We start from the raw sequence: 15,606 nt of genomic DNA on the forward strand, positions 1-15,606 counted from the left end.
ATCAAGCTCCGTTCAAAACCTCGTTCATTTCAAAGCCCTATGCACCTTGGCTCACCCCTTCTATTAAAGAATTGATGAAACAAAGAAATCGAGCATTAAGTTTATATAAGCAAACTAAATCTGCTCAGCACTGGCTATTTTATAAGCAGCTAAGAAATTCTACGGTTGCTGCACTGAAACGGGAAGAAAAAACGTACTTAGATTATGAAAGTAATACTTCAAACAAAAAAAGACTATGGGTTGCACTAAAAAAGTTAAATATTCAAAAAAAAGTTAAAGGATGTGATCTATCTACATTCAGTGCTGATGAAATAAATGAATATTTTTTGTCAGTATTCACTCCTCCCCAAAACTGTGTTGAAGCTGTTAATAACATAAAAGGTATCAAATATAAACCAAATAGTAACTTTAAATTTTCATTGGCCACTGAGGAGGAAGTGTTTCGAATCATAAATAGCTTGAAATCTAATGCTATGGGCATTGATGGTATCTCTGCTTATATGATTAAATTATGTTGTCCTAATATAGTTCAGCCAATTACTCACATTATTAATTGCTGTCTGGAGACTGGATACTTTCCAGAATTATGGAAAGTGGCTTTAATTCATCCTATTCCCAAAATCGACGAGGTAAACTCTCCAGAAGACCTAAGACCAATAAGTATTCTTCCAACATTATCTAAAGTCTTAGAAAAATGTATCTATAATCAAATCTTTAATTTTATAGTAAAAGAAGAGATATTATCTGAAGATCAATCTGGTTTTCGCAAGGGATATAGCACAACGACAGCTCTAGCTTCTGTTATCGATGATTGCCTGATTGAACTTGACAAAAACCACGCAAGTATTGTAACTCTTTTGGATTATTCAAAAGCTTTTGATACTTTGGACCACCAACTCCTCTGCACAAAACTGGAATATTATGGGTTCGATCAAATTTCAGTTTCTTTTTTTAAATCATATTTACAAAATCGACATCAACAAGTTGTAACCGAGTCTGGTAAATCTAAAATTGGCTTAATAACATCAGGCGTACCGCAAGGCTCGGTCTTAGGCCCAATTCTTTTTACTATATATACTTCCCAATTGTTGCAGATACCTTCAGTATCTAAAAAGAGAGCTTTTGCAGATGACACCCAAATGCAGCATCATTTCCTACCTAACGAAGTTGATATAGCATCTAACCATATAAATAATGACTAAAATATAGCAAATGTTTCATCTGATATTAACCTCCAACTGAATATAAATAAATGCAAAGTTATTTGCTTCGCTCCCCGAAAATTTAAAAATGTTCTTTTTGACAATATTAATATTAAATTTGATAACATAAAACTACCAGTTTTACATACTGTAAGAAATTTGGGATTGGTGATTGATGACGATTTTCGTTTTAAGACCCATATTTCTAACATTATTAAAAAATCTTATGTAGCATTGAAACTTCTTTATTCAAATTACCTTTTACTCAATTTTAAATTGAGGAAGAAATTATGTGAGTCTCTTGTCTTGTCATATATAAATTATTGCCTAGTAATATATTACCCATGTCTTGACAGTATTGATAAATACCGTCTTCAAAAAATCCAAAATAATTGTTGTCGTTTCATTTTTGGTTTTGAGGAAATTTGATCAAGTGTCTCAGAAAATCTGTGAGCTTGGTTGGATGAAAATTGACAAATTGTTTCAGTATCACCTATCTATCTTTGCTTTCAAGTTATTTTCCTCTAACTCTCCGCCATACTTGCGTTGTAAATTTCATACAAGAAAAAGTATGTTAAACTCAAGTCGTCCATTAAGGAATCTTAAAGAACTGTCAATGCCAAAGCATTATACATCTATCTTTCAGAGATCTTTCACGTACAATATTATCAAAGTTTACAATAAATTTTTATTAGAGTTTAATTCAAGTTGATTTGATCATTACCTAGCTGACTCCTGTCTAGATATTTAATCCGTTTTTCTGTACAAACTGTTTGGTTAGTTTTATTTTCTTGTAAATCTAAGGTTAAGTGGAATAGCCTATGGCTAGACTTCGCCTATTATTATTTAATAAAGTCCTAATATTATTATTATTATTATTATTATATTTAAAACATATTTCACATGGTAATTTTTAGTAGAGAAAATAGCGTTTTGATTAAGCTCCGCCCCCAGTCCAAAGTTTTCAAAATTTCAGTTTTAAAATGGAATTTTTGAAATATCTCGAAAACTGTCCCGTTTCATTTTATCGAATCTGGGAAAATTGTGGGAACTTTCGAAGAAATGAAATGAATGGATTTTACAAGTCGAAATCTTCAAGAAAATGTCTAGCTAATTTTCAAAGAGACGGTCAAAAAGTTCAATTCAAAAGTCATTGCAGAATTCAGATTTTTCTTCTTCTTAAAAATCATGAAAAAATTCTGGGAAACACACTTCGATGTGCTGCTGATTAAAAAAAAACCAGTTCGTGGTCCCAGACCAAGATTTTCGAGAATTCTTCTAGAAAATGAACCCAAGGGCGGAACTTATTTGCAAAATCCATACTTCTCTACAAAAATTCACTATTATATCATTTTAAACATGATTTCAGTTTTCCTTTAGGAAAATAAGACTATACGTATATTAAAAAACATGGCAAAATATAAACCCCGCCCACCCACCCTAATTTTAATTCTGACGATTTTTTCATTCATTGTCAGACAGAGGGGCGGAGCGTAACTGCAAAATCCATATTTGTCTACAAAAATTTGCGAATTTGAACAAGTTTTAAGTTTTTCGTTGCGAAAAGACCACTACGAATATTAAGAAAAATAAGGCAAAATGCAAAAACTTGTTCAAAATGGACATTTTTTAATGGAAATATGGATTTTGATGCAATTATGCTCCTCGCTCGGTCTGAACACGAAAAAAATATTCGTCAAAATTTAGATCGGGGCGGGTCTAGGTCTTAACACATACAGTTTCCTTGAACAACACAGTTACTTAAGAACTTGGTTCATTGGTAATTTCTTATAGGAAAAATAAGGATTTTGCAATTGAGCTCCGCCTCCGGGACACAACGCATCAAAAACATCATCACAATTGAGATAGGGCGGGTGGGGGGGGGGGCTTGCATTTTGCGTTGTTTTTCTTAATATTGTAGTCTTCTTTTCACAACAAAAAAATTAAAACTGCTTCAAAATGGTAAATTGTTGTAGGGAAATATGAATTGTGTCATTATGCTCCTCCTTTCGACTTGAAAACGAATGAAATATTCATCACAATTTAGATCGGGGCGGGTATAGGCGGAGCTTAATCTTTGACTTTCTTTTTTTAATTAATACACATAGTTTCCTTGAACAACAGTTACTTAAGAACTTGTTTCACATCGTAATTTTTTGTACAAAAATAAGGATTTTGCAATTAAGCTCCGCCCCCGGTTTACAACGAATCAAAAACATCATAATCCCGATTGAGATGGGGTGGGTGGGCGGGGTTTGTATTTTGCCTTGATTTTCTTAATGTCGTAGTTTTCTTTTCACAACAAAAAACTTAACATTTGAGCTTATGGTGGGCGGGTGGGAACTTTCGAAGAAATGAAATGAATGGATTTTACAAGTCGAAATCTTCGTGAAAATGTCTAGCTAATTTTCAAAGAGTGCTGGATACACGGTCAAAAAGTTCAATTCAAAAGTCATTGCAGAATTCAGATTTTTCTTTTTCTTAAAAATCATGAAAAAGTTCTGGGAAACACACTTCGATGTGCTGCTGATTAAAAAAAAAACCTGTTCATGGTCCCAGATCAAGGTTTTCGAGAATTCTTCTAGAAAATGAACCCAAGGGCGGAATTTATTTGCAAAATCCATACTTCTCTACAAAAATTCACTATTATATCATTTTAAACATGATTTCAGTTTCCTTTTGGGAAAAGAAGACTATACGTATATTAAAAAACATGAAAAAATATAAACCCCGCCCACCCACCCTCATCTTAATTCTGATGATTTTTTCATTCATTGTCAGACAGAGGGGCGGGGCGTAACTGCAAAATCCATATTTGTCTACAAAAATTTGCCAATTTGAACAAATTTTAAGTTTTTCGTTGCGAAAAGAAGACTACGAATATTAAGAAAAACAAGGCAAAATGCAAAAACTTGTTCAAAATGGACAATTTTTTAATGGAAATATGGATTTTGATGCAATTATGCTCCTTCCTCGGTCTGAAAACGAATAAAATATTCGTCAAAATTTAGATCGGGGCGGGTCTAGGTCTTAACACATATAGTTTTCTTGAACAACACAGTTACTTAAGAACTTGGTTCATTTCTAATTTCTTATAGGAAAAAATAAGGATTTTGCAATTAAGCTCCGCCCCCGGTTCACAACGCAACAAAAACATCATCACAATTGAGATAGGGCGGGTGGGTGGGGTTTGCATTTTGCCTTGTTTTTCTTAATATTGTAGTCTTCTTTTCACAACAATAAATTTAAAACTGCTTCAAAATGGCAAATTGTTGTAGGGAAATATGAATTGTGTCATTATGCTCCTCCCTTCGACTTGAAAACGAATGAAATATTCATCACAATTTAGATCGGGGCGGGTATAGGCGGAGCTTAATCTTTGGCTTTCTGTGTTTAATTAATACATATAGTTTCCTTGAACAACACAGTTACTTAAGAACTTGTTTCACATCATAATTTCTTGTACAAAAATAAGGATTTTGCAATTAAGCTCCGCCCCCGGTTTACAACGAATCAAAAACATCATAATCCCGATTGAGATAGGGTGGGTGGGCGGGGTTTGTATTTTGCCTTGATTTTCTTAATGTCGTAGTCTTCTTTTCACAACAAAAAACTTAACATTTGAGCTTGTGGTGGGCGGGTGGGAACTTTCGAAGAAATGAAATGAATGGATTTTACAAGTCGAAATCTTCGTGAAAATGACTAACTAATTTTCAAAGAGTGCTGGATACACGGTCAAAAAGTTCAATTCAAAAGTCATTGCAGAATTCAGATTTTTCTTCTTAAAAATCATGAAAAAATTCTGGGAAACACACTTCGATGTGCTGTTGATTAAAAAAAAACCTGTTCATGGTCCCAGATCAAGATTTTCGAAAATTCTTCTAGAAAATGAACCTAAGGGTGAAACTTATTTGCAAAATCCATACTTCTCTACAAAAATTCACTATTATATCATTTTAAACATGATTTCAGTTTCCCTTTGGGAAAATAATACTATACGTATATTAAAAAACATGGCAAAATATAAACCCCGCCCACCCACCCTCATGTTAATTCTGACGATTTTTTCATTCATTGTCAGACAGAGGGGCGGAGCGTAACTGCAAAATCCATATTTGTCTACAAAAATTTGCGAATTTGAACAAGTTTTAAGTTTTTCGTTGCGAAAAGACCACTACGAATTTTAAGAAAAATAAGGCAAAATGCAAAAACTTGTTCAAAATGGACATTTTTTTAATGGAAATATGGATTTTGATGCAATTATGCTCCTCCTTCGGTCTGAAAACGAATAAAATATTCGTCAAAATTTAGATCGGGGCAGGTCTAGGTCTTAACACATACAGTTTCCTTGAACAACACAGTTACTTAAGAACTTGGTTCATTGGTAATTTCTTATAGGAAAAATAAGGATTTTGCAATTGAGCTCCGGCCCCGGTTTACAACGAATCAAAAACATTAATTAAAATTAAAAAAATACCTACTAATTAAATTAACCGTTGAAGAACAAGCAGGCCACCGCTCTTTCATCTAATCGCAGTAGAACATAGCATAACCTAATAAAATATTTTGTGCAGTTCGTACATTTATTTCTTTTAAATTGACCTGCAATTATCGTCACATTGGATAAAATAATTAAATTTGAGTCGTTCAGTGATTACTGAGTGAGGCAGCGCGAGTTTGACGGGCTCCCAGGACATGTCACAATGCTGCCGATGAGGTTTTGAGGAAGACCAGCTAATCGAAGTATTCATGGATCAATTTATGCATTTATTCCGTTTAATTTGTCCTACAATAATCATCACAGTGGATAAAATAATTCAGTTTGAGATGTTCGTTGATTTCTGAGAATAATTGAATGATTAAAGGATTATTATTGATTGAGGGAGTTCTTCCACTTTCAAAATATTAGTAGCATTTCTGTGTTTTAGAATTCGAAAACATTTTAAACCAAGCGAAAATTGAAATAAAATGAACATGTACATATATTTTCTTTTTTGTTTGTATTTACTACACAACCTTCTAATTATTGTTAATTACTTCGTGCGACTGGGTGTTTTATTACCCGATATGAATAAAGTATAAAGGATAATAAACAGTCGGTTCAGACACATACATAAAACCCTCCGGGTGGCATTGTTGTGCAATTTAAATTTGCATCTAAAACAGTTGTTGAGTGAACTTATTTTTATTATGGTATTCTGGAATTGCTTAACTTGTGTAATATTTATTATTATTTTGGTCCTTTGGAAAAAAAGATGGTTGCTTTACTACGCTTGGAAAATTCCTGGCCCAGTTTCAATACCCCTGGTGATCACTGTGCACTTGTTATCTCTATCAAAAGATAGTGAGTTGGTCTTGAGAAATATCAATAAAATTAAAATTAAAGACACAGAAAAAGTTTTCAGATGTTTATGAAAATTTTTGTCGAATTTTGGATACCTACAGACCCGTGGCAAAAGGCTGGGCAGGTTTACAATTGTATATAGCGACTTCAAGACTATCAGACGTAGAAAAAATATTGATAAATTGTCTAAGCAAGTCACCTTTCTACGAGAATCTTAACGATGTGATGAAAAACACCCTACTAACATCAAAAGGTAGTACATTTTTTGAAGGCACAGTAACAACTTGTAAAATTCGCAGTCGACGTCTGGAAAAAACATCGAAAAATGATCAATCCATCTTTTAATTTAAAGATTGTAAATTCTTTCCATGATGTATCTGTGAAATATTCAAAAGAAATTGTGAAGTTCTTGAATGATGCAGAAGGTAGCGAACAAGTGAATCTAGTTGCAGTCGTCTGGGAACAGACATTTGATGCTGCTTTAGGTAAAGGCGAACTCCTTAACATTCAAATTAAACTGTTCTCGTGTAGTTTTATCATGGTTGTTAAATACTATTTTCACAGAAAGCTTAACAAACGTATGACCGCATGTGATCAAGGAAAGATACAATGCCATTAGAGCCGCGATGAAGTAAGTGTGTGTTTTTTTGTGAAAATCTATATTAATAAAAATGAATCGTCGAAATGTATGTACGCCCATAACTTCAGAACGGCCGCACCGAATTGGACGATTCTTTTTTTTTACGTGTTCCTTATCGTCAGGAGAAGGTTTATATGTAAGAATATTTATAAAAAATAAGACGGCTAAAAGATAAAAAAAAAATTTAAAAATTTTGCACGGGAATCGCCACTTCGAATGAATTTGAATAGTTGGCCATTCCTGACGGACCTGTCGCCTGACTGACGTGTCACACAAAACTATTTCTTCCGTTCGATTGCGAAAAGTATTATTGCATTTCAAGTCGTTTGTTTTTTCGTAACAAAAAATGTCGTTTATTTCAAGAAAAGTTCTTATTAATTTTGATCTGCCATTCTATTTACCCATGTTCACTTTGTTGGTTTCGACAAAACCTCAAACTTTACCGTTATTCGAGGATTTGATTTGAAGTTTTCAATATTTTAAAATTCTCAAGACAAAATTTACAGATTTGATTGACTGTGAAAATAATTCTGTGTCGTTTTATGAAGTTCATTACAATGCCGAGAAGACGACAAGCTGACATAGGTCCAGTCAATCAAATGTGCGAGGAACTACCTCAGGTACAAATCGCAGTGATTTATTTCATGAGTAATTCGGATACGGAAGTTGATCAGCGTTGTGCTTATAATCAACATAATCAAACACTGAAGCGAGACATTGGGTGGTATGAATAAAACTGAGTAGATACTCATATTCGAAGTACGCAGTACCTACTTCATTATTACTCTTATATACCTGAGCATCTACTCTATGTACTGTGTATCTACTTGCAAACATTGTATCTCCCCGGACACAAATTGAACATTTACGCGTTTTGTGAGCATTTAATCTAAAAATGAGCATCGGCGTGCCAAATGACTATTTGTCCTTATAAATGATAAATTAAATGTAATATATTTATATTTTTGTTTCCTTAAGAATGTAGAGTTAACAAAGTTAGTTGAGTTACAAAAGCCTCTTTTGCTCCACGTTGGCCACCAACGAGCGATTTTCATGATTTTTGTGAAACTTTGCTGGTTTTGAATTTGAATTTTCTGTCCTCGATAGTTGATGCTCAGCAAGAACCACGGGAAGGTCTGGAGCAGATCTCGCTAGGAAAGGAGAGGGCTAGGAATTGTTAATGAGGGATAGAACGTTATACAGTACAATACAACGGAAATACAATACAGGTACCTACAATCTAGCTACAATATAGAATACACTACAGATACAGATACAATTCAGATACAATACAAATGCAAAGTTAGTACCCAATACACCACCGGAAGAAATTGCACCAAAAATTGAGAATGTTGCAAAATGAAAACCCAAGCAAGCACACCGATGGAACTCGGGACGAAATCTATTGGTCGCAGCGCTCACACGCCCAAGGGAGAACGCAGCCGCATAAATCCAAGGTCGTCTTACCTCATTCTCAAAGAACGATGCAACCCAGTGTCTAAGGGCCAAAAGAACCCCCCCAGGCCAAAGCGTCTGACGACATGGAGAATTCAAACCCGGAACCAAAGAATGCACTGTTGCAAAATTAATACCCAAGCAAGCACACCGATGGAACTCGAAACGAAATCTATAGGTCGCAGCGCTCACACGCCCAAGGGAGAACGCAGCCGCATAGATACAGGGCCGACTGACCTCATCCGTTTAGGATGATGAACCTCATCCGTTTAGGATGATAACCCAGCGTCTAAGGGCCAAGAGAGCCCCCCCAGGCTAGAGCGTCTGACGACATGGAGAATTCAGTCTCGGAACCAAAGAATGCACTGTTGCAAAATTAAAACCCAAGCAAATGCACCGTGAAAACAAAGCATTTGCACCACTGGAGCTAAATTGGCAAGACCCAAGTTAAGTTAGTAACACATACAATACACAGTACAAAATGCTTCAATTACAAAAGTTACAATATACAAATTTCTCCACGTTTGCCAACAAAGAGCGATGACTTTGCTCGCTCGTTGCTGTTGCCCAGCAAGAACCAAACAATACGAGGAGGTCTGGAGTGCGTCTTGCCATTAAAAGAGAGGACTAGGGTTTGATAGCATGGGTGAAGGACACCGTATTTTGTAAATTTGGACGCCGTAGTTTAAAAATGATGCATACAGTATTTTGTGAATTATGAACGCTGCACTTTGTATATTCCAAAGCCGTACTTTATCAGTCCTGAATGCATGTTATTAACAACATATTTCAAAAAAAATCGGGCATTTTTGGAAAAATATCCACTTTCCTTCGTGTTCACAGTACGTAACACAAAACATTTTCACTAATATTTATTAACAATAAATTAGAAACTCGCGAATACGTGCTACTTTTAAGCCAAAATGGAGCTTCAGTGTTGCTGCTACCAGACCGGAATCAAAACTAAACACAGAGGATGGAAAAATTGACCTTTTATCAGGTAGCTCACGTGACAGTGACGTCATCGTACGTCACGATGAGATTGCAAAAATTATTTTTCATATTTTAGATCAGAAATTGTACATTTTCGGGGTTAATTTAACAATGTTTAATCAAACTAATTTGTTTTTGCTAACCTCGTGTCCTTAGGAAGATGGATTTCGGTTTAATTATCATATATTGATAGCTATCATATTTGAACATTATGAATTCTATTAATTATATTTAAATTTTATTTAATTATATCGCGAAAATGTATAGCTTTGACCCACCAACTTCAATCGTTTCGAAAATTTATCCAAAATGTAAACATTGTCGACCAAACGAATCACGGAATCCGATAAATTAAAACTGAAGTCGTACTTACCCTGTTTTCGGTCTTTTTCGGAAAAATATTCATTTTCGTCCGTGTTCACAGCACTAATACAACAAATTTTCCTTAATACGTATTAATAATAAAATTGAAATTCGCTAAAACGCTCCACTTTTACGCCAAAATGACGCAACGATCTTGCCGCCATCAAACAGAAATTAATACTGAACACAAAGGACCGTAAAACGTGACCTTTATACAGGTAGCTCACGTGACATTGACGTCATAGTACGTCACCATGACACTACAAAATTTATTTTTCATATTTTGGCCGAGAAAATGCACATTTTCGGGGATAATTTAACAATGTTTAAACAAATTGATTTGTTTTTAATAATTTCGGGCTTTTAGGACAACGAGTTTCGCTTTAATTATCATATATATTTATGCTTATCATATTTAAACATTATAAGTGATATTAATTATGTTTAAAATTTATTTATTTATAACGTTAAAATGTATAGCTTTGATCAACCGATTTCAATCGTTTCGAAAATGTCCCCAAAATTTAAACAAAGTCGAGTGAATGAATCACGGCATCCGATAAATTAAAACTGAAGTCGTACTTACCCTGTTTTCCGTCTTTTTCGGAAAAATATCCATTTTCGTTCGTGTTCACAGCACTAACACAACATATTTTCCGTAATATGTATTAATAATAAACTAGAAATTCACTAAAACGTTCCACTTTTACGCCAAAATGAAGCGACGATCTTGCCGCCATCAAACAGAAATTAATACTGAACACAAAGGACCGAAAAACGTGACGTTTATACAGGTAGCTCAGGTGACAGTGACGTCATCGTACGTCACGATGAGATTGCAAAAATTATTTTTCATATTTTAGATCAGAAATTGTACATTTTCGGGGCTAATTTAACAATGGTTAAACAAACTAATTTGTTTTTGCTAACCTCGTGTTCTTAGGAAAATGGTTTTCGGTTTAATTATCATATATTAATAGTAATCATATTTAAACACAATGAATTATATTATGTTTAAATTTTATTTAACTATATCGCGAAAATGTATAGCTTTGACCCACCAATTTCAATCGTTTCGAAAATTTTTCCAAAACTTAAACATTGTCGAATAAACGAATCACGGAATCCGATAAATTAAAACTGAAGTCGTGCTTACCTCGTTTTCGGTCCTTTTCGGAAAAATATCCATTTTCGTTCGCGTTCACAGCACTAACACAACATATTTTCCGTAATATTTATTAATAATAAGTAGAAGTTCGCTAAAACGCTCCACTTTTACGCCAAAATGAAGCGACGATCTTGCCGCCATCAAACAGAAATTAATACTGAACACAAAGGACCGCAAAACGTGACCTTTATACAGGTAGCTCACGTGACATTGACGTCATCGTACGTCACCATGACACTACAAAATTTATTTTTCATATTTTGGCCGAGAAAATGCACATTTTCGGGGATAATTTAACAATGTTTAAACAAATTGATTTGTTTTCAATAATTTCGGGCTTTTAGGACAACGAGTTTCGGTTCCATTATCATATATATTTATGCTTATCATATTTAAACATTATAAGTGATATTAATTATGTTTAAAATTTATTATATAATTTATATCATGCAAATGTATAGCTTTGATCAACCGACTTCAATCGTTTCGAAAATTTTCCCAAAATTTAATCATTGTCGAGTGAAGGAATCACGGAATCCGATAAATTAAAACTGAAGTCGTAAGATAATTAGCTTTTATTTATGCATAAATTGTGCAGTGCGTTCTTTCTAACACTGACCATAGAGATTCCCAACTTAAGGTGTCGACCCCATACTAACTTATATTTTGGTGACTCGATTTTTGCCTTGATGGTTGAACACTGTCACTGTTTTCCGTTTTTTTTGGATCGAGATACTACTTGAGCATCAACTGTTACCTACCGAAGTATTAGCATCATCTAGAAAAACTAGAAATATTTTGATTTGATATTCGAGTCGATACTTCGTATTTCGAGTATGAGCATCTACTGAGTTTTATTTATATCAACCATTGTCAAAAATTTGATCGAACGTTGTTTCGATAGAACTTCCTTCGCACCAAAAGTATAATGAAACATATTCAGCATTTTCGAGTTGAGTCTTTTCTTCACACAATTTTGTGATGACCTAATCAACATTTACGATCAACACATATACCACCTTGGATTGGTGCAGTGTAATACTAAAAATAACTGTATTGTATTCCCAAAATTATCTGCGAAAATCGAGTGGGCAGTTCCATCAATTTTTTGGGGGGAATAAGTAAATATTCTTAACAATTTACCATGCTTACAATAACTTTAAAACGTCTGCAAGATCTCAAAGAAGTCATTTCTTCATAAACCGGCTACGAAAACAATCCTGTGTGGGGACTTTAACATTGATTTCCGGACAAACAGTAAGGACAAAAATTTGGTTCTTGATACTTTATCACCATATGGTCTAGAACAATATGTCTTTGAACCGACCAGAGTCTGCGGTAAGTCAAAAACAACCATTGATAACATCTTCATATCGAACAATTTCAACAAAGCCAGTACTCATATCATCGAAATCGATATCACAGATCATTACGGGCAGTTGCTCCAAATTAATGGTTTAATTAATAAATTAAACGACAATAAAAAATGCATAGTTTACAAAAGAAATTTCTCAAAAAAATATATCGAAAAATTTCAGAATCTTTAACAATCGGAATCATGGAATGACGTTTATAACAATTCGGGACCAAAAAAATTCCAAAAATTTTTTCAACTATTTGACTACTATTTTGATTTGGCGTTCGCAAACCAAGAAAAAGTAATCAATATAAAAAAAACCATCCACCCAAAACCTTGGCTTAATAATGAAATTATTGTCAGTAGCCGAAGATTACAAGATATGCATAAAATCACAAAAATTTACCCTGAGTTTCTAAAACACCACAAGATCCTTCAAAATCAACATAAAATTCTAGTCAAAACAACAAAAGATTATTATGACAATATTCTAAAAACATCGATGAATACATATAGGTAAGGATGCTTGGAAGATAATAAATTCGCATCGTCCTAATAACAAAATAAATAATTTACCAGACACATTACAAAACTCTGAAAATGAAAATATAACAGGTTGTTTAAATGTGGCAAAGAGTTTCAATTCCTTTTTTATTAATTCAATACAGAATATAACAAAAACTTTTAAAAATACCCGTAATGATAACACAAATAGACTAGAAAATATTCCATTTAATAGATACTCAATGTTTTTAGATCCTGTAGTAATACCAGAGGTATATTACATTATTTCATCTGTGGCTAATAAAAAATCGAAAGGACTAGATGGGATACCGTATTATTTATTAAAATATGTTCTTGAAACCACAATAGCTGTGTTAACAAATTTAATAAATACTTCATTTAGTACGGGAATTTTCCCAGATGAGCTCAAAACAGCAATAATTGTACCTATACATAAAAACGGTAATACATCAAAAATGAATAATTACAGACCTGTTGCATTGTTGTCAATTTTTTCAAAAATTTTTAAAAGGCATTTTATGGTAGATTATATTCCTTCATAGAAAGACACAATATTCTAAGTGACAAACAATTTGGTTTTAAAATAGGAGGAAGAACACAAGATGCTATTGTGTCAAAGTTAATGGAGATATTTGATTCTTTAGATGATAAAAAGAAAGTAGTAGGGATATATTTTGACCTAAGCCGTGCATTTCATACTTTGAATCACAACCTCATAAGTGATAAACTGGAAGCATACGGAATCAGAGGTGTAGCTTTACAATGGGTAAAAAATTATTTAACAGGACGACAACAGGTGCTAAAAGTTACTTACAATCAGAGACCCTACTTATCAGATAAAAATGCCATTAGCACCGGCGTACCTCAGGGCAGCATATTGGGCCCGCTCCTTTTTATAATCTTTATTAATGATTGTATACATTCCCAAAAGAACTATTCATTACGACTATTTGCAGATGATTTATCCGCAATTGTTACATCTAATGATATAGCATCCTTAAGTGTTCATGGAAGTAAATGTGTTTTCAGTATGGAATCGTATTGTTCTAAAAACTTTTTATCTCTGAATAAAGACAAAACATCATATTTGCAGTTTTCGGCTTATCCTAGGCAAAAAAACTTTAGCGTATTAATTAAATCCACTACAGCTTCAGTAAAACATAACAATGTTGTAAATTTTTTAGGTGTGACTGTGGATGAACATTTAACTTGGGAACCTCATATCGATATAGTAGTTAAAAAACTGACTAGCCTGTGCTTCTGTATAAGAAAACGTAAATGTGTCAACACTTATGAAATATTATCATGGATGTATAAACCCTTACCTCTCGTACGGAATTATGTGCTGGGGCAACTCTGTATTTGTAAATAGAATTTTTATTATGCAAAAAAAAATTCTTAGATTGATATTTAATCTACCACAAAGAGGTTCATGTCGTCACCTTTTTAAAAAACATAAAATATTAACAATACCCAGCATATATGTTTTGGAATGCATTGGATATGTAAAACGAAATCTTCATATGTTCAATGGTGATATAAATAAGTACCAAACAAGAATGAGCCATAAATTATATAATAAAAAATGTAATCTTACATTAGCACAACAAGGTCCTCGAGAGGTAGCGGTGAGACTGTGCAATCATCTGCCAGAAAATATTAAAGTAATCAATAATGACAAAAAATTTATTAAATCCGTGAAAGTTTTGTTAACGGAAAAAGCTGTCTACTCAAAGAATGAATTCCTTACTATGTAGGTGTTTATATGTATACGTTTATATGTGCATCTCTGTTTTTTTTTTGTATTTTTTATATTATTATTTATTAAACTTGACAAGCCTAATGATTGCAATTGTAAGCAGCCCTTACAGACAATAAAATATTATTAAGACCCACCACTGACCCGGAAATGACCGGCATTCAGGCAAGACTTCTATCATTACGGGTACTAAGACCAAGTAATGATATGCATTGATTAGATTAACAGAACAACTTTCGAGATTCTAGAATTACAGCATACAAATTAGTCTGCTATTATTCTCTAATCTCACCCCATCCCCAAAAGTCCAGCGTAACTACCGACCATTTATCCGCGCATCACATGAAAAGTGACCTACACTACTCTGACCTACTGGTGCTAATCTAATCTGACTGACATGATCAGACTGTTCAAGAAACTTACGAACAATATGACATGTTCCTAACAAAACAGCTTTTTGAATTTTGACAATTATTGAATCATTCAAATGCAAAGACTTTAAATTCTTAACTAAGCTATTTGGAACTACACCTACATTAGAGATAACTAGGGGTAGAATTGAAATTTTTTTAAGATTCAACATGGATTTCATTTCTATCGATAATTGTAGATATTTTGAAATCTTGGTGTCGTATGTTTGAATAATGTTGTTTGTGTTAGGAATAGCAATGTCAATGAGAATGGCTTCGTTCGTGTGTTTTTTGATAAGTATGATGTCTGGTCTGTTAGCTGTAATGTTTAAGTCTGTAAGTATTGTACGATCCCAGTATAATTTGTATTTGTTATTTTCAAGGAATGGA

Source organism: Zophobas morio, unplaced genomic scaffold (genome assembly GCF_036711695.1).
Source record: "Zophobas morio isolate AGI-343-1 ecotype UQ-CSIRO unplaced genomic scaffold, CSIRO_AGI_Zmor_V1 ptg000018l, whole genome shotgun sequence".
Classification (NCBI taxonomy): Eukaryota; Metazoa; Arthropoda; class Insecta; order Coleoptera; family Tenebrionidae; genus Zophobas; species Zophobas morio.